Below are 19,968 nucleotides of genomic sequence, written 5' to 3'. Positions count from 1 at the left end.
TAAGAGGTAGATAAATTGATAATTCAATAACAAAATTCAAACCTTACGTGACAACCGAAGACGTTTCAAGTTTATGAAGTGTGACAAAGAACCTTAGCGATTAAATTAAAAGTTAGCAAGCCTATAACTAATCATTTTCGACCACAAAAATCTTGTTTAAACATTCTAACGACCCAGCCGCATCAGAGATACTGGAAAGGCTAACTTGCTTTCGCACTAGCAGCGCCCTCTTCGATGATGACGTGCATGGTTTCATTTTACTCTTTTAAAACATGACCATACCGACTATCGGGAAGGAGTTGGTAATCAATTGGCAAAAATGGGTTACATGTTTTGGACGGTAGGCGAGCCTACTTCAAACCACCACAGTTCCAACTGTCGGATAAAGTCGGTTACTAAACGGCCTAAGCATAACTTTGCTTTTAATTTTACTCTTCTTAAACGTCACAATACCGACTAGCGCGAGAGAGTCGGTAATCAATTGGCAAAAAATAAGTTGGAATTTTCTAGACGGTAGGCAAGCCTACTTTAAACCATCTCTGTTCCAACTGTCAGATAGATGTCGGCATTGCTAACTAAAAGAAGTAGTCGGCTTCATGAGTCGGAAAAGTGTCGGAATAAGCATGGTACAGCTGACTGGACCGTAAACCGACTATTCGACCTTTAACCGACTGTTATGCGGAAGGCTTGTGCTACTGGGGTAATATTGACGTTTTAAATGAAGTATACGCCTGTTGTTTCGTCTTACTCAAATACATATTAACCAGAGGAAAAAAAAGTGAAAAAGCCAACGGCACGCAGTGTTCCTAAGTGGTCTCCCTCCCAAGTACTGACTGCGCTCGACGCTGCTTAACTTCTTTGATCGGACGAGAACCGGTGTTTTCAGCTTGATATGGCCGTTGCCGAGAGTGCTATTTAATAATTTGAATTTAATTAACCTTCATCTTTATAAAACAATAACAAAAAGAAGATATGTTTGCTTTTTTCATATCTGATGGAATTTAAAAGAGGAAACAAAAGTGAAAAAGCCAACGGCACGCAGAGTTTCCAAGTACTGACTGCGCTCGACGCTGCCTAACTTCGGTGATCGGACGATAACCGGTGTTTTCAGCTTGATATAGCCGTTGCCGAGAGTGCTAGATAATAATTCGAATTTAAATTAAGTGAGACAAATTGACCTACATCTTTTTAAAACAATAACAAAAAGAAAATATGTTTGCTTTTTTCATATCTATAGGAATTTAAAAGAGGAAAAAAAAGTGAAAAAGCCAACGGCACGCAGTGTTCCTAAGTGGTCTCCCTCCCAAGTACTGACTGCGCTCGACGCTGCTTAACTTCTTTGATCGGACGAGAACCGGTGTTTTCAGCTTGATATGGCCGTTGCCGAGAGTGCTATTTAATAATTTGAATTTAATTAACCTTCATCTTTATAAAACAATAACAAAAAGAAGATATGTTTGCTTTTTTCATATCTGATGGAATTTAAAAGAGGAAACAAAAGTGAAAAAGCCAACGGCACGCAGAGTTTCCAAGTACTGACTGCGCTCGACGCTGCTTAACTTCGGTGATCGGACGATAACCGGTGTTTTCAGCTTGATATAGCCGTTGCCGAGAGTGCTAGATAATAATTCGAATTTAAATTAAGTGAGACAAATTGACCTACATCTTTTTAAAACAATAACAAAAAGAAAATATGTTTGCTTTTTTCATATCTATAGAAATTTAAAAGAGGAAAAAAAAGTGAAAAAGCCAACGGCACGCAGTGTTCCTAAGTGGTCTCCCTCCCAAGTACTGACTTCGCTCGAGGCTGCTTAACTTCGGTGATCGGACGAGAACCGGTGTTTTCAGCGTGATATGGCCGTTGCCGAGAGTGCTAGATAATAATTCGAATTTAAATTAAGTGAGACAAATTGACCTACATCTTTTTAAAACAATAACAAAAAGAAAATATGTTTGCTTTTTTCATATCTATAGGAATTTAAAAGAGGAAAAAAAAGTGAAAAAGCCAACGGCACGCAGTGTTCCTAAGTGGTCTCCCTCCCAAGTACTGACTTCGCTCGACGCTGCTTAACTTCGGTGATCGGACGAGAACCGGTGTTTTCAGCGTGATATGGCCGTTGCCGAGAGTGCTAGATAATAATTCGAATTTAAATTAAGTGAGACAAATTGACCTTCATCTTTTTAAAACAATAAGAAAAAGAAAATATGTGTGCTTTTTTCATATCTATTGGAATTTAAAAGAGGAAAAAAAAGTGAAAAAGCCAACGGCACGCAGTGTTCCTAAGTGGTCTCCCTCCCAAGTACTGACTGCGCTCGACGCTGCTTAACTTCGGTGATCCGACGAGAACCGGTGTTTTCAGCGTGATATGGCCGTTGCCGAGAGTGCTAGATAATAATTCGAATTTAAATTAAGTGAGACAAATTGACCTTCACCTTTTTAAAACAATCACAAAAAGAAAATATGTTTGCTTTTTTCATATCTATAGGAATTTAAAAGAGGAAAAAAAAGTGAAAAAGCCAACGGCACAAAGTGTTCCTAAGTGGTCTCCCTCCCAAGTACTGACTGCGCTCGACGCTGCTTAACTTCGGTGATCGGACGAGAACCGGTGTTTTCAGCGTGATATGGCCGTTACCGAGAGTGCTAGATAATAATTCGAATTTAAATTAAGTGAGACAAATTGACCTTCACCTTTTTAAAACAATAACAAAAAGAAAATATGTTTGCTTTTTTCATATCTATAGGAATTTAAAAGAGGAAAAAAAAGTGAAAAAGCCAACGGCACAAAGTGTTCCTAAGTGGTCTCCCTCCCAAGTACTGACTGCGCTCGACGCTGCTTAACTTCGGTGATCGGACGAGAACCGGTGTTTTCAGCGTGATATGGCCGTTGCCGAGAGTACTAGATAATAATTCGAATTTAAATTAAGTGAGACAAATTAACCTTCATCTTTTTAAAACAATAACAAAAAGAAAATATGTTTGCTTTTTTCATATCTATTGGAATTTAAAAGAGGAAAAAAAAGTGAAAAAGCCAACGACACGCAGTGTTCCTAAGTGGTCTCCCTCCCAAGTACTGACTGCGCTCGACGCTTCTTAACTTCGGTGATCGGACGAGAACCGGTGTTTTCAGCGTGATATGGCCGTTGCCGAGAGTGCTAGATAATAATTCGAATTTAAATTAAGTGAGACAAATTGACCATCATCTTTTTAAAACAATAACAAAAAGAAAATATGTTTGCTTTTTTCATATCTATTGGAATTTAAAAGAGGAAAAAAAAGTGAAAAAGCCAACGACACGCAGTGTTCCTAAGTGGTCTCCCTCCCAAGTACTGACTGCGCTCGACGCTTCTTAACTTCGGTGATCGGACGAGAACCGGTGTTTTCAGCGTGATATGGCCGTTGCCGAGAGTGCTAGATAATAATTCGAATTTAAATTAAGTGAGACAAATTGACCATCATCTTTTTAAAACAATAACAAAAAGAAAATATGTTTGCTTTTTTCATATCTATTGGAATTTAAAAGAGGAAAAAAAAGTGAAAAAGCCAACGGCACGCAGTGTTCCTAAGTGGTCTCCCTCCCAAGTACTGACTGCGCTCGACGCTTCTTAACTTCGGTGAACGGACGAGAACCGGTGTTTTCAGCGTGATATGTCCGTTGCCGAGAGTGCTAATTAATAATTTGAATTTAATTAACCTAAATCTTTATAAAACAATAACAAAAAGAAGATATGTTTGCTTTTTTCATATCTGATGGAATTTAAAAGAGGAAACATAAGTGAAAAAGCCAACGGCACGCAGAGTTTCCAAGTACTGACTGCGCTCGACGCTGCTTATTTTCGGTGATAGGACGAGAACCGGTGTTTTCAGCTTGATATGGCCGTTGCCGAGAGTGCTATTTAATAATTTGAATTTAATTAACCTTCATCTTTATAAAACAATAACAAAAAGAAGATATGTTTGCTTTTTTCATATCTGATGGAATTTAAAAGAGGAAACAAAAGTGAAAAAGCCAACGGCACGCAGAGTTTCCAAGTACTGACTGCGCTCGACGCTGCTTAACTGTGGTGATCGGACGAGAACCGGTGTTTTCAGCGTAATATGGCCGTTGCCGAGAGTGCTAGATAATAATTCGAATTTAAATTAAGTGAGACAAATTATCCTTCATCTTTTTAAAACAATAACAAAAAGAAAATATGTTTGCTTTTTTCATATCTATTGGAATTTAAATGAGGAAAAAAAAGTGAAAAAGACAACGGCACGCAGCGTTCCTAAGTGGTCTCCCTCCCAAGTACTGACTGCAATCGACGCTGCTTAACTTCGGTGATCGGACGAGAACCGGTGTTTTCAGCGTGATATGGCCGTTGCCGAGAGTGCTATTTAATAATTTGAATTTAATTAACCTTCATCTTTATAAATCAATAAGAAAAAGAAGATATGTTTGCTTTTTTCTATCTGATGGAATTTAAAAGAGGAAATAAAAGTGAAAATGCCACCGCCACGCAAAGTTTCCAAGCACTGACTGCGCTCGACGCTGCTTAACTGTGGTGATCGGACGAGAACCGGTGTTTTCAGCGTGATATGGCCGTTGCCGAGAGTGCTATTTAATAATTTGAATTTAATTAACCTTCATCTTTATAAAAAAATAACAAAAAGAAGATATATTTGCTTTTTTCATATCTGATGGAATTTAAAAGAGGAAACAAAAGTGAAAAAGCCAACGGCACGCAGAGTTTCCAAGTACTGACTGCGCTCGACGCTGCTTAACTGTGGTGATCGGACGAGAACCGGTGTTTTCAGCGTGATATGGCCGTTGCCGAGAGTGCTAGATAATAATTCGAATTTAAATTAAGTGAGACAAATTATCCTTCATCTTTTTAAAACAATAACAAAAAGAAAATATGTTTGCTTTTTTCATATCTATTGGAATTTAAATGAGGAAAAAAAAGTGAAAAAGACAACGGCACGCAGTGTTCCTAAGTGGTCTCCCTCCCAAGTACTGACTGCGCTCGACGCTGCTTAACTGTGGTGATCGGACGAGAACCGGTGTTTTCAGCGTGATATGGCCGTTGCCGAGAGTGCTAGATAATAATTCGAATTTAAATTAAGTGAGACAAATTATCCTTCATCTTTTTAAAACAATAACAAAAAGAAAATATGTTTGCTTTTTTCATATCTATTGGAATTTAAATGAGGAAAAAAAAGTGAAAAAGACAACGGCACGCAGTGTTCCTAAGTGGTCTCCCTCCCAAGTACTGACTGCGCTCGACGCTGCTTAACTTCGGTGATCGGACGAGAACCGGTGTTTTCAGCGTGATATGGACGTTGCCGAGAGTGCTAGATAATAATTCGAATTTAAATTAAGTGAGACAAATTAACCTTCATCTTTTTAAAACAATAACAAAAAGAAAATATGTTTGCTTTTTTCATATCTATTGGGATTTAAAAGAGGAAAAAAAAGTGAAAAAGCCAACGGCACGCAGTGTTCCTAAGTGGTCTCCCTCCCAAGTACTGACTGCGCTCGACGCTGCTTAACTTCGGTGATCGGACGAGAACCGGTGTTTTCAGCGTGATATGGCCGTTGCCGAGAGTGCTATTTAATAATTTGAATTTAATTAACCTTCATCTTTATAAATCAATAAGAAAAAGAAGATATGTTTGCTTTTTTCTATCTGATGGAATTTAAAAGAGGAAATAAAAGTGAAAATGCCAACGCCACGCAAAGTTTCCAAGTACTGACTGCGCTCGACGCTGCTTAACTTCGGTAATCGGACGAGAAACGGTGTTTTCAGCGTGATATGGCCGTTGCCGAGAGTGCTATTTAATAATTCGAATTTAAATTAAGTGAGACAAATTAACCTTCATCTTTTTAAAACAATAACAAAAAGAAAATATGTTGGCTTTTTTCATATCTATTGGAATTTAAAAGAGGAAAAAAAGTGAAAAAGACAACGGCACGCAGTGTTCCTAAGTGGTCTCCCTCCCAAGTACTGACTGCGCTCGACGCTGCTTAACTTCGGTGATCGGACGAGAACCGGTGTTTTCAGCGTGATATGGCCGTTGCCGAGAGTGCTATTTAATAATTTGAATTTAATTAACCTTCATCTTTATAAATCATTAAGAAAAAGAAGATATGTTTGCTTTTTTCATATCTGATGGAATTTAAAAGAAGAAATAAAAGTGAAAATGCCAACGCCACGCAAAGTTTCCAAGTACTGACTGCGCTCGACGCTGCTTAACTTCGGTGATCGGACGAGAACCGGTGTTTTCAGCGTGATATAGCCGTTGCCGAGAGTGCTATTTAATAATTTGAATTTAAATTAAGTGAGACAAATTAACCTTCATCTTTTTAAAACAATAACAAAAAGAAAATATGTTGGCTTTTTTCATATCTATTGGAATTTAAAAGAGCAAAAAAAAGTGAAAAAGCCAACGGCACGCAGTGTTCCTAAGTGGTCTCCCTCCCAAGTACTGACTGCGCTCGACGCTGCTTAACTTCGGTGATCCGACAAGAACCGGTGTTTTCAGCGTGATATGGCCCTTGCCGAAAGTGCTAGATAATAACTCGAATTTAAATTAAGTGAGACAAATTGACCATCTTTTTAAAACAATAACAAAAAGAAAATATGTTTGCTTTTTTCATATCTATAGGAATTTAAAAGAGGAAAAAAAAGTGAAAAAGCCAACGGCACGCAGTGTTCCTAAGTGGTCTCCCTCCCAAGTACTGACTGCGCTCGACGCTGCTTAACTTCGGTGATCCGACGAGAACCGGTGTTTTCAGCGTGATATGGCCGTTGCCGAGAGTTCTATTTAATAATTCGAATTTAAATTAAGTGAGACAAATTGACCTACATCTTTTTAAAACAATAACAAAAAGAAAATATGTTTGCTTTTTTCATATCTATAGGAATTTAAAAGAGGAAAAAAAAGTGAAAAAGCCAACGGCACGCAGTGTTCCTAAGTGGTCTCCCTCCCAAGTACTGATTTCGCTCGACGCTGCTTAACTTCGGTGATCGGACGAGAACCGGTGTTTTCAGCGTGATATGGCCGTTGCCGAGAGTGCTAGATAATAATTCGAATTTAAATTAAGTGAGACAAATTGACCTTCATCTTTTTAAAACAATAACAAAAAGAAAATATGTGTGCTTTTTTCATATCTATTGGAATTTAAAAGAGGGAAAAAAAGTGAAAAAGCCAACGGCACGCAGTGTTCCTAAGTGGTCTCCCTCCCAAGTACTGACTGCGCTCGACGCTGCTTAACTTCGGTGATCCGACGAGAACCGGTGTTTTCAGCGTGATATGGCCGTTGCCGAGAGTGCTAGATAATAATTCGAATTTAAATTAAGTGAGACAAATTGACCTTCACCTTTTTAAAACAATAACAAAAAGAAAATATGTTTGCTTTTTTCATATCTATAGGAATTTAAAGGAGGAAAAAAAAGTGAAAAAATCAACGGCACAAAGTGTTCCTAAGTGGTCTCCCTCCCAAGTACTGACTGCGCTCGACGCTGCTTAACTTCGGTGATCGGACGAGAACCGGTGTTTTCAGCGTGATATGGCCGTTGCCGAGAGTGCTAGATAATAATTCGAATTTAAATTAAGTGAGACAAATTAACCTTCATCTTTTTAAAACAATAACAAAAAGAAAATATGTTTGCTTTTTTCATATCTATTGGAATTTAAAAGAGGAAAAAAAAGTGAAAAAGCCAACGGCACGCAGTGTTCCTAAGTGGTCTCCCTCCGAAGTACTGACTGCGCTCGACGCTTCTTAACTTCGGTGAACGGACGAGAACCGGTGTTTTCAGCGTGATATATCCGTTGCCGAGAGTGCTAATTAATAATTTGAATTTAATTAACCTAAATCTTTATAAAACAATAACAAAAAGAAGATATGTTTGCTTTTTTCATATCTGATGGAATTTAAAAGAGGAAACATAAGTGAAAAAGCCAACGGCACGCAGAGTTTCCAAGTACTGACTGCGCTCGACGCTGCTTATTTTCGGTGATCGGACGAGAACCGGTGTTTTCAGCTTGATATGGCCGTTGCCGAGAGTGCTATTTAATAATTTGAATTTAATTAACCTTCATCTTTATAAAACAATAACAAAAAGAAGATATGTTTGCTTTTTTCATATCTGATGGAATTTAAAAGAGGAAACAAAAGTGAAAAAGCCAACGGCACGCAGAGTTTCCAAGTACTGACTGCGCTCGACGCTGCTTAACTTCGGTGATCGGACGATAACCGGTGTTTTCAGCTTGATATGGCCGTTGCCGAGAGTGCTATTTAATAATTTGAATTTAATTAACCTTCATCTTTATAAAAAAAATAACAAAAAGAAGATATGTTTGCTTTTTTCATATCTGATGGAATTTAAAAGAGGAAACAAAAGTGAAAAAGCCAACGGCACGCAGAGTTTCCAAGTACTGACTGCGCTCGACGCTGCTTAACTGTGGTGATCGGACGAGAACCGGTGTTTTCAGCGTGATATGGCCGTTGCCGAGAGTGCTATTTAATAATTTGAATTTAATTAACCTTCATCTTTATAAAAAAATAACAAAAAGAAGATATGTTTGCTTTTTTCATATCTGATGGAATTTAAAAGAGGAAACAAAAGTGAAAAAGCCAACGGCACGCAGAGTTTCCAAGTACTGACTGCGCTCGACGCTGCTTAACTGTGGTGATCGGACGAGAACCGGTGTTTTCAGCGTGATATGGCCGTTGCCGAGAGTGCTATTTAATAATTTGAATTTAATTAACCTTCATCTTTATAAAAAAATAAGAAAAAGAAGATATGTTTGCTTTTTTCATATCTGATGGAATTTAAAAGAGGAAACAAAAGTGAAAAAGCCAACGGCACGCAGAGTTCCTAAGTGGTCGCCCTCCCAAGTACTGACTGCGCTTGACGCTGCTTAACTTCGGTTATCGGACGAGAACCGGTGTTTTCAGCGTGATATGGCCGTTGCCGAGAGTGCTATTTAATAATTTGAATTTAATTAACCTTCATCTTTATAAATCAATAAGAAAAAGAAGATATGTTTGCTTTTTTCTATCTGATGGAATTTAAAAGAGGAAATAAAAGTGAAAATGCCACCGCCACGCAAAGTTTCCAAGCACTGACTGCGCTCGACGCTGCTTAACTGTGGTGATCGGACGAGAACCGGTGTTTTCAGCGTGATATGGCCGTTGCCGAGAGTGCTATTTAATAATTTGAATTTAATTAACCTTCATCTTTATAAAAAAATAACAAAAAGAAGATATATTTGCTTTTTTCATATCTGATGGAATTTAAAAGAGGAAACAAAAGTGAAAAAGCCAACGGCACGCAGAGTTTCCAAGTACTGACTGCGCTCGACGCTGCTTAACTGTGGTGATCGGACGAGAACCGGTGTTTTCAGCGTGATATGGCCGTTGCCGAGAGTGCTAGATAATAATTCGAATTTAAATTAAGTGAGACAAATTATCCTTCATCTTTTTAAAACAATAACAAAAAGAAAATATGTTTGCTTTTTTCATATCTATTGGAATTTAAATGAGGAAAAAAAAGTGAAAAAGACAACGGCACGCAGTGTTCCTAAGTGGTCTCCCTCCCAAGTACTGACTGCGCTCGACGCTGCTTAACTTCGGTGATCGGACGAGAACCGGTGTTTTCAGCGTGATATGGACGTTGCCGAGAGTGCTAGATAATAATTCGAATTTAAATTAAGTGAGACAAATTAACCTTCATCTTTTTAAAACAATAACAAAAAGAAAATATGTTTGCTTTTTTCATATCTATTGGAATTTAAATGAGGAAAAAAAAGTGAAAAAGACAACGGCACGCAGTGTTCCTAAGTGGTCTCCCTCCCAAGTACTGACTGCGCTTGACGCTGCTTAACTTCGGTTATCGGACGAGAACCGGTGTTTTCAGCGTGATATGGCCGTTGCCGAGAGTGCTATTTAATAATTTGAATTTAATTAACCTTCATCTTTATAAATCAATAAGAAAAAGAAGATATGTTTGCTTTTTTCTATCTGATGGAATTTAAAAGAGGAAATAAAAGTGAAAATGCCACCGCCACGCAAAGTTTCCAAGCACTGACTGCGCTCGACGCTGCTTAACTGTGGTGATCGGACGAGAACCGGTGTTTTCAGCGTGATATGGCCGTTGCCGAGAGTGCTATTTAATAATTTGAATTTAATTAACCTTCATCTTTATAAATCAATAAGAAAAAGAAGATATGTTTGCTTTTTTCTATCTGATGGAATTTAAAAGAGGAAATAAAAGTGAAAATGCCAACGCCACGCAAAGTTTCCAAGTACTGACTGCGCTCGACGCTGCTTAACTTCGGTAATCGGACGAGAAACGGTGTTTTCAGCGTGATATGGCCGTTGCCGAGAGTGCTATTTAATAATTCGAATTTAAATTAAGTGAGACAAATTAACCTTCATCTTTTTAAAACAATAACAAAAAGAAAATATGTTGGCTTTTTTCATATCTATTGGAATTTAAAAGAGGAAAAAAAGTGAAAAAGACAACGGCTTGCAGTGTTCCTAAGTGGTCTCCCTCCCAAGTACTGACTGCGCTCGACGCTGCTTAACTTCGGTGATCGGACGAGAACCGGTGTTTTCAGCGTGATATGGCCGTTGCCGAGAGTGCTATTTAATAATTTGAATTTAATTAACCTTCATCTTTATAAATCATTAAGAAAAAGAAGATATGTTTGCTTTTTTCATATCTGATGGAATTTAAAAGAAGAAATAAAAGTGAAAATGCCAACGCCACGCAAAGTTTCCAAGTACTGACTGCGCTCGACGCTGCTTAACTTCGGTGATCGGACGAGAACCGGTGTTTTCAGCGTGATATGGCCGTTGCCGAGAGTGCTATTTAATAATTTGAATTTAAATTAAGTGAGACAAATTAACCTTCATCTTTTTAAAACAATAACAAAAAGAAAATATGTTGGCTTTTTTCATATCTATTGGAATTTAAAAGAGGAAAAAAAAGTGAAAAAGCCAACGGCACGCAGTGTTCCTAAGTGGTCTCCCTCCCAAGTACTGACTGCGCTCGACGCTGCTTAACTTCGGTGATCCGACAAGAACCGGTGTTTTCAGCGTGATATGGCCCTTGCCGAAAGTGCTAGATAATAACTCGAATTTAAATTAAGTGAGACAAATTGACCATCTTTTTAAAACAATAACAAAAAGAAAATATGTTTGCTTTTTTCATATCTATAGGAATTTAAAAGAGGAAAAAAAAGTGAAAAAGCCAACGGCACGCAGTGTTCCTAAGTGGTCTCCCTCCCAAGTACTGACTGCGCTCGACGCTGCTTAACTTCGGTGATCCGACGAGAACCGGTGTTTTCAGCGTGATATGGCCGTTGCCGAGAGTTCTATTTAATGTTTCGAATTTAAATTAAGTGAGACAAATTGACCTACATCTTTTTAAAACAATAACAAAAAGAAAATATGTTTGCTTTTTTCATATCTATAGGAATTTAAAAGAGGAAAAAAAAGTGAAAAAGCCAACGGCACGCAGTGTTCCTAAGTGGTCTCCCTCCCAAGTACTGACTTCGCTCGACGCTGCTTAACTTCGGTGATCGGACGAGAACCGGTGTTTTCAGCGTGATATGGCCGTTGCCGAGAGTGCTAGATAATAATTCGAATTTAAATTAAGTGAGACAAATTGACCTTCATCTTTTTAAAACAATAACAAAAAGAAAATATGTGTGCTTTTTTCATATCTATTGGAATTTAAAAGAGGGAAAAAAAGTGAAAAAGCCAACGGCACGCAGTGTTCCTAAGTGGTCTCCCTCCCAAGTACTGACTGCGCTCGACGCTGCTTAACTTCGGTGATCCGACGAGAACCGGTGTTTTCAGCGTGATATGGCCGTTGCCGAGAGTGCTAGATAATAATTCGAATTTAAATTAAGTGAGACAAATTGACCTTCACCTTTTTAAAACAATAACAAAAAGAAAATATGTTTGCTTTTTTCATATCTATAGGAATTTAAAGGAGGAAAAAAAAGTGAAAAAATCAACGGCACAAAGTGTTCGTAAGTGGTCTCCCTCCCAAGTACTGACTGCGCTCGACGCTGCTTAACTTCGGTGATCGGACGAGAACCGGTGTTTTCAGCGTGATATGGCCGTTGCCGAGAGTGCTAGATAATAATTCGAATTTAAATTAAGTGAGACAAATTAACCTTCATCTTTTTAAAACAATAACAAAAAGAAAATATGTTTGCTTTTTTCATATCTATTGGAATTTAAAAGAGGAAAAAAAAGTGAAAAAGCCAACGGCACGCAGTGTTCCTAAGTGGTCTCCCTCCCAAGTACTGACTGCGCTCGACGCTTCTTAACTTCGGTGAACGGACGAGAACCGGTGTTTTCAGCGTGATATATCCGTTGCCGAGAGTGCTAATTAATAATTTGAATTTAATTAACCTAAATCTTTATAAAACAATAACAAAAAGAAGATATGTTTGCTTTTTTCATATCTGATGGAATTTAAAAGAGGAAACATAAGTGAAAAAGCCAACGGCACGCAGAGTTTCCAAGTACTGACTGCGCTCGACGCTGCTTATTTTCGGTGATCGGACGAGAACCGGTGTTTTCAGCTTGATATGGCCGTTGCCGAGAGTGCTATTTAATAATTTGAATTTAATTAACCTTCATCTTTATAAAACAATAACAAAAAGAAGATATGTTTGCTTTTTTCATATCTGATGGAATTTAAAAGAGGAAACAAAAGTGAAAAAGCCAACGGCACGCAGAGTTTCCAAGTACTGACTGCGCTCGACGCTGCTTAACTTCGGTGATCGGACGATAACCGGTGTTTTCAGCATGATATGGCCGTTGCCGAGAGTGCTATTTAATAATTTGAATTTAATTAACCTTCATCTTTATAAAAAAAATAACAAAAAGAAGATATGTTTGCTTTTTTCATATCTGATGGAATTTAAAAGAGGAAACAAAAGTGAAAAAGCCAACGGCACGCAGAGTTTCCAAGTACTGACTGCGCTCGACGCTGCTTAACTGTGGTGATCGGACGAGAACCGGTGTTTTCAGCGTGATATGGCCGTTGCCGAGAGTGCTATTTAATAATTTGAATTTAATTAACCTTCATCTTTATAAAAAAATAAGAAAAAGAAGATATGTTTGCTTTTTTCATATCTGATGGAATTTAAAAGAGGAAACAAAAGTGAAAAAGCCAACGGCACGCAGAGTTTCCAAGTACTGACTGCGCTCGACGCTGCTTAACTGTGGTGATCGGACGAGAACCGGTGTTTTCAGCGTAATATGGCCGTTGCCGAGAGTGCTAGATAATAATTCGAATTTAAATTAAGTGAGACAAATTATCCTTCATCTTTTTAAAACAATAACAAAAAGAAAATATGTTTGCTTTTTTCATATCTATTGGAATTTAAATGAGGAAAAAAAAGTGAAAAAGACAACGGCACGCAGTGTTCCTAAGTGGTCTCCCTCCCAAGTACTGACTGCGCTCGACGCTGCTTAACTTCGGTGATCGGACGAGAACCGGTGTTTTCAGCGTGATATGGCCGTTGCCGAGAGTGCTATTTAATAATTTGAATTTAATTAACCTTCATCTTTATAAATCAATAAGAAAAAGAAGATATGTTTGCTTTTTTCTATCTGATGGAATTTAAAAGAGGAAATAAAAGTGAAAATGCCACCGCCACGCAAAGTTTCCAAGTACTGACTGCGCTCGACGCTGCTTAACTTCGGTAATCGGACGAGAAACGGTGTTTTCAGCGTGATATGGCCGTTGCCGAGAGTGCTATTTAATAATTCGAATTTAATTAAACTTCATCTTTATAAAAAAATAACAAAAAGAAGATATGTTTGCTTTTTTCATATCTGATGGAATTTAAAAGAGGAAACAAAAGTGAAAAAGCCAACGGCACGCAGAGTTTCCAAGTACTGACTGCGCTCGACGCTGCTTAACTGTGGTGATCGGACGAAAACCGGTGTTTTCAGCGTGATATGGCCGTTGCCGAGAGTGCTATTTAATAATTTGAATTTAATTAACCTTCATCTTTATAAAAAAATAACAAAAAGAAGATATGTTTGCTTTTTTCATATCTGATGGAATTTAAAAGAGGAAACATAAGTGAAAAAGCCAACGGCACGCAGAGTTTCCAAGTACTGACTGCGCTCGACGCTGCTTATTTTCGGTGATCGGACGAGAACCGGTGTTTTCAGCTTGATATGGCCGTTGCCGAGAGTGCTATTTAATAATTTGAATTTAATTAACCTTCATCTTTATAAAACAATAACAAAAAGAAGATATGTTTGCTTTTTTCATATCTGATGGAATTTAAAAGAGGAAACAAAAGTGAAAAAGCCAACGGCACGCAGAGTTTCCAAGTACTGACTGCGCTCGACGCTGCTTAACTTCGGTGATCGGACGAGAACCGGTGTTTTCAGCGTGATATGGCCGTTGCCGAGAGTGCTATTTAATAATTTGAATTTAATTAACCTTCATCTTTATAAATCAATAAGAAAAAGAAAATATGTTTGCTTTTTTCATATCTATTGGAATTTAAAAGAGGAAAAAAAAGTGAAAAAGCCAACGACACGCAGTGTTCCTAAGTGGTCTCCCTCCCAAGTACTGACTGCGCTCGACGCTGCTTAACTTCGGTGATCCGACGAGAACCGGTGTTTTCAGCGTGATATGGCCGTTGCCGAGAGTGCTAGATAATAATTCGAATTTAAATTAAGTGAGACAAATTGACCTTCACCTTTTTAAAACAATAACAAAAAGAAAATATGTTTGCTTTTTTCATATCTATAGGAATTTAAAAGAGGAAAAAAAAGTGAAAAAATCAACGGCACAAAGTGTTCCTAAGTGGTCTCCCTCCCAAGTACTGACTGCGCTCGACGCTGCTTAACTTCGGTGATCGGACGAGAACCGGTGTTTTCAGCGTGATATGGCCGTTGCCGAGAGTGCTAGATAATAATTCGAATTTAAATTAAGTGAGACAAATTAACCTTCATCTTTTTAAAACAATAACAAAAAGAAAATATGTTTGCTTTTTTCATATCTATTGGAATTTAAAAGAGGAAAAAAAAGTGAAAAAGCCAACGACACGCAGTGTTCCTAAGTGGTCTCCCTCCCAAGTACTGACTGCGCTCGACGCTTCTTAACTTCGGTGATCGGACGAGAACCGGTGTTTTCAGCGTGATATGGCCGTTGCCGAGAGTGCTAGATAATAATTCGAATTTAAATTAAGTGAGACAAATTGACCATCATCTTTTTAAAACAATAACAAAAAGAAAATATGTTTGCTTTTTTCATATCTATTGGAATTTAAAAGAGGAAAAAAAAAGTGAAAAAGCCAACGGCACGCAGTGTTCCTAAGTGGTCTCCCTCCCAAGTACTGACTGCGCTCGACGCTTCTTAACTTCGGTGAACGGACGAGAACCGGTGTTTTCAGCGTGATATATCCGTTGCCGAGAGTGCTAATTAATAATTTGAATTTAATTAACCTAAATCTTTATAAAACAATAACAAAAAGAAGATATGTTTGCTTTTTTCATATCTGATGGAATTTAAAAGAGGAAACATAAGTGAAAAAGCCAACGGCACGCAGAGTTTCCAAGTACTGACTGCGCTCGACGCTGCTTATTTTCGGTGATCGGACGAGAACCGGTGTTTTCAGCTTGATATGGCCGTTGCCGAGAGTGCTATTTAATAATTTGAATTTAATTAACCTTCATCTTTATAAAACAATAACAAAAAGAAGATATGTTTGCTTTTTTCATATCTGATGGAATTTAAAAGAGGAAACAAAAGTGAAAAAGCCAACGGCACACAGAGTTTCCAAGTACTGACTGCGCTCGACGCTGCTTAACTTCGGTGATCGGACGATAACCGGTGTTTTCAGCTTGATATGGCCGTTGCCGAGAGTGCTATTTAATAATTTGAATTTAATTAACCTTCATCTTTATAAAAAAAAATAACAAAAAGAAGATATGTTTGCTTTTTTCATATCTGATGGAATTTAAAAGAGGAAACAAAAGTGAAAAAGCCAACGGCACGCAGAGTTTCCAAGTACTGACTGCGCTCGACGCTGCTTAACTGTGGTGATCGGACGAGAACCGGTGTTTTCAGCGTGATATGGCCGTTGCCGTGAGTGCTATTTAATAATTTGAATTTAATTAACATTCATCTTTATAAAAAAATAACAAAAAGAAGATATGTTTGCTTTTTTCTATCTGATGGAATTTAAAAGAGGAAATAAAAGTGAAAATGCCACCGCCACGCAAAGTTTCCAAGTACTGACTGCGCTCGACGCTGCTTAACTTCGGTAATCGGACGAGAAACGGTGTTTTCAGCGTGATATGGCCGTTGCCGAGAGTGCTATTTAATAATTCGAATTTAATTAAACTTCATCTTTATAAAAAAATAACAAAAAGAAGATATGTTTGCTTTTTTCATATCTGATGGAATTTAAAAGAGGAAACAAAAGTGAAAAAGCCAACGGCACGCAGAGTTTCCAAGTACTGACTGCGCTCGACGCTGCTTAACTGTGGTGATCGGACGAGAACCGGTGTTTTCAGCGTGATATGGCCGTTGCCGAGAGTGCTATTTAATAATTTGAATTTAATTAACCTTCATCTTTATAAAAAAATAACAAAAAGAAGATATGTTTGCTTTTTTCATATCTGATGGAATTTAAAAGAGGAAACAAAAGTGAAAAAGCCAACGGCACGCAGAGTTTCCAAGTACTGACTGCGCTCGACGCTGCTTAACTGTGGTGATCGGACGAGAACCGGTGTTTTCAGCGTGATATGGCCGTTGCCGAGAGTGCTAGATAATAATTCGAATTTAAATTAAGTGAGACAAATTATCCTTCATCTTTTTAAAACAATAACAAAAAGAAAATATGTTTGCTTTTTTCATATCTATTGGAATTTAAATGAGGAAAAAAAAGTGAAAAAGACAACGGCACGCAGTGTTCCTAAGTGGTCTCCCTCCCAAGTACTGACTGCGCTCGACGCTGCTTAACTTCGGTGATCGGACGAGAACCGGTGTTTTCAGCGTGATATGGACGTTGCCGAGAGTGCTAGATAATAATTCGAATTTAAATTAAGTGAGACAAATTAACCTTCATCTTTTTAAAACAATAACAAAAAGAAAATATGTTTGCTTTTTTCATATCTATTGGAATTTAAAAGAGGAAAAAAAAGTGAAAAAGCCAACGGCACGCAGTGTTCCTAAGTGGTCTCCCTCCCAAGTACTGACTGCGCTCGACGCTGCTTAACTTCGGTGATCGGACGAGAACCGGTGTTTTCAGCGTGATATGGCCGTTGCCGAGAGTGCTATTTAATAATTTGAATTTAATTAACCTTCATCTTTATAAATCAATAAGAAAAAGAAGATATGTTTGCTTTTTTCTATCTGATGGAATTTAAAAGAGGAAATAAAAGTGAAAATGCCACCGCCACGCAAAGTTTCCAAGTACTGACTGCGCTCGACGCTGCTTAACTTCGGTAATCGGACGAGAAACGGTGTTTTCAGCGTGATATGGCCGTTGCCGAGAGTGCTATTTAATAATTCGAATTTAATTAAACTTCATCTTTATAAAAAAATAACAAAAAGAAGATATGTTTGCTTTTTTCTATCTGATGGAATTTAAAAGAGGAAATAAAAGTGAAAATGCCACCGCCACGCAAAGTTTCCAAGTACTGACTGCGCTCGACGCTGCTTAACTTCGGTAATCGGACGAGAAACGGTGTTTTCAGCGTGATATGGCCGTTGCCGAGAGTGCTATTTAATAATACGAATTTAATTAAACTTCATCTTTATAAAAAATAACAAAAAGAAGATATGTTTGCTTTTTTCTATCTGATGGAATTTAAAAGAGGAAACAAAAGTGAAAAAGCCAACGGCACGCAGAGTTTCCAAGTACTGACTGCGCTCGACGCTGCTTAACTGTGGTGATCGGACGAGAACCGGTGTTTTCAGCGTAATATGGCCGTTGCCGAGAGTGCTAGATAATAATTCGAATTTAAATTAAGTGAGACAAATTATCCTTCATCTTTTTAAAACAATAACAAAAAGAAAATATGTTTGCTTTTTTCATATCTATTGGAATTTAAATGAGGAAAAAAAAGTGAAAAAGACAACGGAACGCAGTGTTCCTAAGTGGTCTCCCTCCCAAGTACTGACTGCGCTCGACGCTGCTTAACTTCGGTGATCGGACGAGAACCGGTGTTTTCAGCGTGATATGGCCGTTGCCGAGAGTGCTATTTAATAATTTGAATTTAATTAACCTTCATCTTTATAAATCAATAAGAAAAAGAAGATATGTTTGCTTTTTTCTATCTGATGGAATTTAAAAGAGGAAATAAAAGTGAAAATGCCACCGCCACGCAAAGTTTCCAAGTACTGACTGCGCTCGACGCTGCTTAACTTCGGTAATCGGACGAGAAACGGTGTTTTCAGCGTGATATGGCCGTTGCCGAGAGTGCTATTTAATAATTCGAATTTAATTAAACTTCATCTTTATAAAAAAATAACAAAAAGAAGATATGTTTGCTTTTTTCATATCTGATGGAATTTAAAAGAGGAAACAAAAGTGAAAAAGCCAACGGCACGCAGAGTTTCCAAGTACTGACTGCGCTCGACGCTGCTTAACTGTGGTGATCGGACGAGAACCGGTGTTTTCAGCGTAATATGGCCGTTGCCGAGAGTGCTAGATAATAATTCGAATTTAAATTAAGTGAGACAAATTATCCTTCATCTTTTTAAAACAATAACAAAAAGAAAATATGTTTGCTTTTTTCATATCTATTGGAATTTAAATGAGGAAAAAAAAGTGAAAAAGACAACGGAACGCAGTGTTCCTAAGTGGTCTCCCTCCCAAGTACTGACTGCGCTCGACGCTGCTTAACTTCGGTGATCGGACGAGAACCGGTGTTTTCAGCGTGATATGGCCGTTGCCGAGAGTGCTATTTAATAATTTGAATTTAATTAACCTTCATCTTTATAAATCAATAAGAAAAAGAAGATATGTTTGCTTTTTTCTATCTGATGGAATTTAAAAGAGGAAATAAAAGTGAAAATGCCACCGCCACGCAAAGTTTCCAAGTACTGACTGCGCTCGACGCTGCTTAACTTCGGTAATCGGACGAGAAACGGTGTTTTCAGCGTGATATGGCCGTTGCCGAGAGTGCTATTTAATAATTCGAATTTAATTAAACTTCATCTTTATAAAAAAATAACAAAAAGAAGATATGTTTGCTTTTTTCATATCTGATGGAATTTAAAAGAGGAAACAAAAGTGAAAAAGCCAACGGCACGCAGAGTTTCCAAGTACTGACTGCGCTCGACGCTGCTAAACTGTGGTGATCGGACGAGAACCGGTGTTTTCAGCGTGATATGGCCGTTGCCGAGAGTGCTATTCAATAATTTGAATTTAATTATCCTTCATCTTTATAAAAAAATAACAAAAAGAAGATATGTTTGCTTTTTTCATATCTGATGGAATTTAAAAGAGGAAACAAAAGTGAAAAAGCCAACGGCACGCAGAGTTTCCAAGTACTGACTGCGCTCGACGCTGCTTAACTGTGGTGATCGGACGAGAACCGGTGTTTTCAGCGTGATATGGCCGTTGCCGAGAGTGCTAGATAATAATTCGAATTTAAATTAAGTGAGACAAATTATCCTTCATCTTTTTAAAACAATAACAAAAAGAAAATATGTTTGCTTTTTTCATATCTATTGGAATTTAAATGAGGAAAAAAAAGTGAAAAAGACAACGGCACGCAGTGTTCCTAAGTGGTCTCCCTCCCAAGTACTGACTGCGCTCGACGCTGCTTAACTTCGGTGATCGGACGAGAACCGGTGTTTTCAGCGTGATATGGACGTTGCCGAGAGTGCTAGATAATAATTCGAATTTAAATTAAGTGAGACAAATTAACCTTCATCTTTTTAAAACAATAACAAAAAGAAAATATGTTTGCTTTT

General features: G+C 37.9%; 26 non-coding genes and 25 pseudogenes across 26 annotated transcripts; all 51 read right to left on the bottom strand.

The window, feature by feature from the left end:
• Positions 1-785: 785 nt before the first annotated feature.
• LOC149660962 (5S ribosomal RNA) lies at positions 786-904 on the bottom strand (annotated as a pseudogene).
• Positions 905-1,266: 362 nt separating this feature from the next.
• On the bottom strand, positions 1,267-1,385 carry LOC149660961 (5S ribosomal RNA; annotated as a pseudogene).
• A 362-nt stretch (positions 1,386-1,747) lies between these two features.
• Positions 1,748-1,866, bottom strand: LOC149660960 (5S ribosomal RNA). The gene has a single exon (XR_016369636.1). It is a non-coding gene; the product is annotated as a 5S ribosomal RNA (ribosomal RNA).
• A 137-nt stretch (positions 1,867-2,003) lies between these two features.
• LOC149660959 (5S ribosomal RNA) lies at positions 2,004-2,122 on the bottom strand. The gene has a single exon (XR_016369447.1). It is a non-coding gene; the product is annotated as a 5S ribosomal RNA (ribosomal RNA).
• Positions 2,123-2,259: 137 nt separating this feature from the next.
• LOC149660958 (5S ribosomal RNA) lies at positions 2,260-2,378 on the bottom strand. The gene has a single exon (XR_016369634.1). It is a non-coding gene; the product is annotated as a 5S ribosomal RNA (ribosomal RNA).
• A 137-nt stretch (positions 2,379-2,515) lies between these two features.
• LOC149660957 (5S ribosomal RNA) lies at positions 2,516-2,634 on the bottom strand. Its single transcript, XR_016369575.1, has one exon. It is a non-coding gene; the product is annotated as a 5S ribosomal RNA (ribosomal RNA).
• Positions 2,635-2,771: 137 nt separating this feature from the next.
• Positions 2,772-2,890, bottom strand: LOC149660956 (5S ribosomal RNA). Its single transcript, XR_016369492.1, has one exon. It is a non-coding gene; the product is annotated as a 5S ribosomal RNA (ribosomal RNA).
• Positions 2,891-3,027: 137 nt separating this feature from the next.
• LOC149660955 (5S ribosomal RNA) lies at positions 3,028-3,146 on the bottom strand (annotated as a pseudogene).
• Positions 3,147-3,283: 137 nt separating this feature from the next.
• LOC149660954 (5S ribosomal RNA) lies at positions 3,284-3,402 on the bottom strand (annotated as a pseudogene).
• Positions 3,403-3,539: 137 nt separating this feature from the next.
• Positions 3,540-3,658, bottom strand: LOC149660953 (5S ribosomal RNA; annotated as a pseudogene).
• Positions 3,659-4,245: 587 nt separating this feature from the next.
• On the bottom strand, positions 4,246-4,364 carry LOC149660952 (5S ribosomal RNA; annotated as a pseudogene).
• A 346-nt stretch (positions 4,365-4,710) lies between these two features.
• LOC149660951 (5S ribosomal RNA) lies at positions 4,711-4,813 on the bottom strand (annotated as a pseudogene).
• A 137-nt stretch (positions 4,814-4,950) lies between these two features.
• On the bottom strand, positions 4,951-5,069 carry LOC149660950 (5S ribosomal RNA). Its single transcript, XR_016369558.1, has one exon. It is a non-coding gene; the product is annotated as a 5S ribosomal RNA (ribosomal RNA).
• Positions 5,070-5,206: 137 nt separating this feature from the next.
• Positions 5,207-5,325, bottom strand: LOC149660949 (5S ribosomal RNA). Its single transcript, XR_016369569.1, has one exon. It is a non-coding gene; the product is annotated as a 5S ribosomal RNA (ribosomal RNA).
• Positions 5,326-5,462: 137 nt separating this feature from the next.
• LOC149660948 (5S ribosomal RNA) lies at positions 5,463-5,581 on the bottom strand. Its single transcript, XR_016369442.1, has one exon. It is a non-coding gene; the product is annotated as a 5S ribosomal RNA (ribosomal RNA).
• Positions 5,582-5,941: 360 nt separating this feature from the next.
• Positions 5,942-6,060, bottom strand: LOC149660947 (5S ribosomal RNA). The gene has a single exon (XR_016369760.1). It is a non-coding gene; the product is annotated as a 5S ribosomal RNA (ribosomal RNA).
• A 362-nt stretch (positions 6,061-6,422) lies between these two features.
• Positions 6,423-6,541, bottom strand: LOC149660946 (5S ribosomal RNA; annotated as a pseudogene).
• A 134-nt stretch (positions 6,542-6,675) lies between these two features.
• LOC149660945 (5S ribosomal RNA) lies at positions 6,676-6,794 on the bottom strand. Its single transcript, XR_016369633.1, has one exon. It is a non-coding gene; the product is annotated as a 5S ribosomal RNA (ribosomal RNA).
• Positions 6,795-6,931: 137 nt separating this feature from the next.
• On the bottom strand, positions 6,932-7,050 carry LOC149660944 (5S ribosomal RNA). Its single transcript, XR_016369480.1, has one exon. It is a non-coding gene; the product is annotated as a 5S ribosomal RNA (ribosomal RNA).
• A 137-nt stretch (positions 7,051-7,187) lies between these two features.
• Positions 7,188-7,306, bottom strand: LOC149660943 (5S ribosomal RNA). The gene has a single exon (XR_016369631.1). It is a non-coding gene; the product is annotated as a 5S ribosomal RNA (ribosomal RNA).
• A 137-nt stretch (positions 7,307-7,443) lies between these two features.
• On the bottom strand, positions 7,444-7,562 carry LOC149660942 (5S ribosomal RNA). Its single transcript, XR_016369556.1, has one exon. It is a non-coding gene; the product is annotated as a 5S ribosomal RNA (ribosomal RNA).
• Positions 7,563-7,699: 137 nt separating this feature from the next.
• On the bottom strand, positions 7,700-7,818 carry LOC149660941 (5S ribosomal RNA; annotated as a pseudogene).
• A 573-nt stretch (positions 7,819-8,391) lies between these two features.
• On the bottom strand, positions 8,392-8,494 carry LOC149660940 (5S ribosomal RNA; annotated as a pseudogene).
• A 122-nt stretch (positions 8,495-8,616) lies between these two features.
• LOC149660939 (5S ribosomal RNA) lies at positions 8,617-8,719 on the bottom strand (annotated as a pseudogene).
• A 122-nt stretch (positions 8,720-8,841) lies between these two features.
• Positions 8,842-8,960, bottom strand: LOC149660938 (5S ribosomal RNA; annotated as a pseudogene).
• A 346-nt stretch (positions 8,961-9,306) lies between these two features.
• On the bottom strand, positions 9,307-9,409 carry LOC149660937 (5S ribosomal RNA; annotated as a pseudogene).
• Positions 9,410-9,546: 137 nt separating this feature from the next.
• On the bottom strand, positions 9,547-9,665 carry LOC149660936 (5S ribosomal RNA). Its single transcript, XR_016369568.1, has one exon. It is a non-coding gene; the product is annotated as a 5S ribosomal RNA (ribosomal RNA).
• A 137-nt stretch (positions 9,666-9,802) lies between these two features.
• Positions 9,803-9,921, bottom strand: LOC149660935 (5S ribosomal RNA; annotated as a pseudogene).
• A 584-nt stretch (positions 9,922-10,505) lies between these two features.
• LOC149660934 (5S ribosomal RNA) lies at positions 10,506-10,624 on the bottom strand. The gene has a single exon (XR_016369247.1). It is a non-coding gene; the product is annotated as a 5S ribosomal RNA (ribosomal RNA).
• Positions 10,625-10,986: 362 nt separating this feature from the next.
• On the bottom strand, positions 10,987-11,105 carry LOC149660933 (5S ribosomal RNA; annotated as a pseudogene).
• Positions 11,106-11,239: 134 nt separating this feature from the next.
• On the bottom strand, positions 11,240-11,358 carry LOC149660932 (5S ribosomal RNA). Its single transcript, XR_016369630.1, has one exon. It is a non-coding gene; the product is annotated as a 5S ribosomal RNA (ribosomal RNA).
• Positions 11,359-11,495: 137 nt separating this feature from the next.
• On the bottom strand, positions 11,496-11,614 carry LOC149660931 (5S ribosomal RNA). The gene has a single exon (XR_016369436.1). It is a non-coding gene; the product is annotated as a 5S ribosomal RNA (ribosomal RNA).
• A 137-nt stretch (positions 11,615-11,751) lies between these two features.
• Positions 11,752-11,870, bottom strand: LOC149660930 (5S ribosomal RNA). Its single transcript, XR_016369629.1, has one exon. It is a non-coding gene; the product is annotated as a 5S ribosomal RNA (ribosomal RNA).
• A 137-nt stretch (positions 11,871-12,007) lies between these two features.
• On the bottom strand, positions 12,008-12,126 carry LOC149660929 (5S ribosomal RNA). Its single transcript, XR_016369756.1, has one exon. It is a non-coding gene; the product is annotated as a 5S ribosomal RNA (ribosomal RNA).
• A 137-nt stretch (positions 12,127-12,263) lies between these two features.
• On the bottom strand, positions 12,264-12,382 carry LOC149660928 (5S ribosomal RNA; annotated as a pseudogene).
• A 573-nt stretch (positions 12,383-12,955) lies between these two features.
• LOC149660927 (5S ribosomal RNA) lies at positions 12,956-13,058 on the bottom strand (annotated as a pseudogene).
• A 362-nt stretch (positions 13,059-13,420) lies between these two features.
• LOC149660926 (5S ribosomal RNA) lies at positions 13,421-13,539 on the bottom strand. Its single transcript, XR_016369649.1, has one exon. It is a non-coding gene; the product is annotated as a 5S ribosomal RNA (ribosomal RNA).
• Positions 13,540-14,335: 796 nt separating this feature from the next.
• LOC149660925 (5S ribosomal RNA) lies at positions 14,336-14,438 on the bottom strand (annotated as a pseudogene).
• Positions 14,439-14,560: 122 nt separating this feature from the next.
• Positions 14,561-14,679, bottom strand: LOC149660924 (5S ribosomal RNA; annotated as a pseudogene).
• A 137-nt stretch (positions 14,680-14,816) lies between these two features.
• Positions 14,817-14,935, bottom strand: LOC149660923 (5S ribosomal RNA). Its single transcript, XR_016369555.1, has one exon. It is a non-coding gene; the product is annotated as a 5S ribosomal RNA (ribosomal RNA).
• Positions 14,936-15,072: 137 nt separating this feature from the next.
• On the bottom strand, positions 15,073-15,191 carry LOC149660922 (5S ribosomal RNA; annotated as a pseudogene).
• Positions 15,192-15,329: 138 nt separating this feature from the next.
• Positions 15,330-15,448, bottom strand: LOC149660921 (5S ribosomal RNA; annotated as a pseudogene).
• Positions 15,449-16,022: 574 nt separating this feature from the next.
• LOC149660920 (5S ribosomal RNA) lies at positions 16,023-16,125 on the bottom strand (annotated as a pseudogene).
• A 346-nt stretch (positions 16,126-16,471) lies between these two features.
• Positions 16,472-16,574, bottom strand: LOC149660919 (5S ribosomal RNA; annotated as a pseudogene).
• A 122-nt stretch (positions 16,575-16,696) lies between these two features.
• Positions 16,697-16,799, bottom strand: LOC149660918 (5S ribosomal RNA; annotated as a pseudogene).
• A 137-nt stretch (positions 16,800-16,936) lies between these two features.
• Positions 16,937-17,055, bottom strand: LOC149660917 (5S ribosomal RNA). Its single transcript, XR_016369567.1, has one exon. It is a non-coding gene; the product is annotated as a 5S ribosomal RNA (ribosomal RNA).
• A 137-nt stretch (positions 17,056-17,192) lies between these two features.
• Positions 17,193-17,311, bottom strand: LOC149660916 (5S ribosomal RNA). The gene has a single exon (XR_016369441.1). It is a non-coding gene; the product is annotated as a 5S ribosomal RNA (ribosomal RNA).
• An 808-nt stretch (positions 17,312-18,119) lies between these two features.
• On the bottom strand, positions 18,120-18,238 carry LOC149660915 (5S ribosomal RNA). Its single transcript, XR_016369520.1, has one exon. It is a non-coding gene; the product is annotated as a 5S ribosomal RNA (ribosomal RNA).
• Positions 18,239-18,824: 586 nt separating this feature from the next.
• LOC149660914 (5S ribosomal RNA) lies at positions 18,825-18,943 on the bottom strand. Its single transcript, XR_016369518.1, has one exon. It is a non-coding gene; the product is annotated as a 5S ribosomal RNA (ribosomal RNA).
• Positions 18,944-19,514: 571 nt separating this feature from the next.
• LOC149660913 (5S ribosomal RNA) lies at positions 19,515-19,617 on the bottom strand (annotated as a pseudogene).
• Positions 19,618-19,754: 137 nt separating this feature from the next.
• On the bottom strand, positions 19,755-19,873 carry LOC149660912 (5S ribosomal RNA). The gene has a single exon (XR_016369566.1). It is a non-coding gene; the product is annotated as a 5S ribosomal RNA (ribosomal RNA).
• Positions 19,874-19,968: the final 95 nt, after the last annotated feature.

Source organism: Phalangium opilio, unplaced genomic scaffold (genome assembly GCF_054372755.1).
Source record: "Phalangium opilio isolate 3A_F unplaced genomic scaffold, DU_Popi_V2 ptg000070l_1, whole genome shotgun sequence".
Lineage (NCBI taxonomy): Eukaryota > Metazoa > Arthropoda > Arachnida > Opiliones > Phalangiidae > Phalangium > Phalangium opilio.
This window is presented reverse-complemented; position numbering and strand designations above follow the sequence as displayed.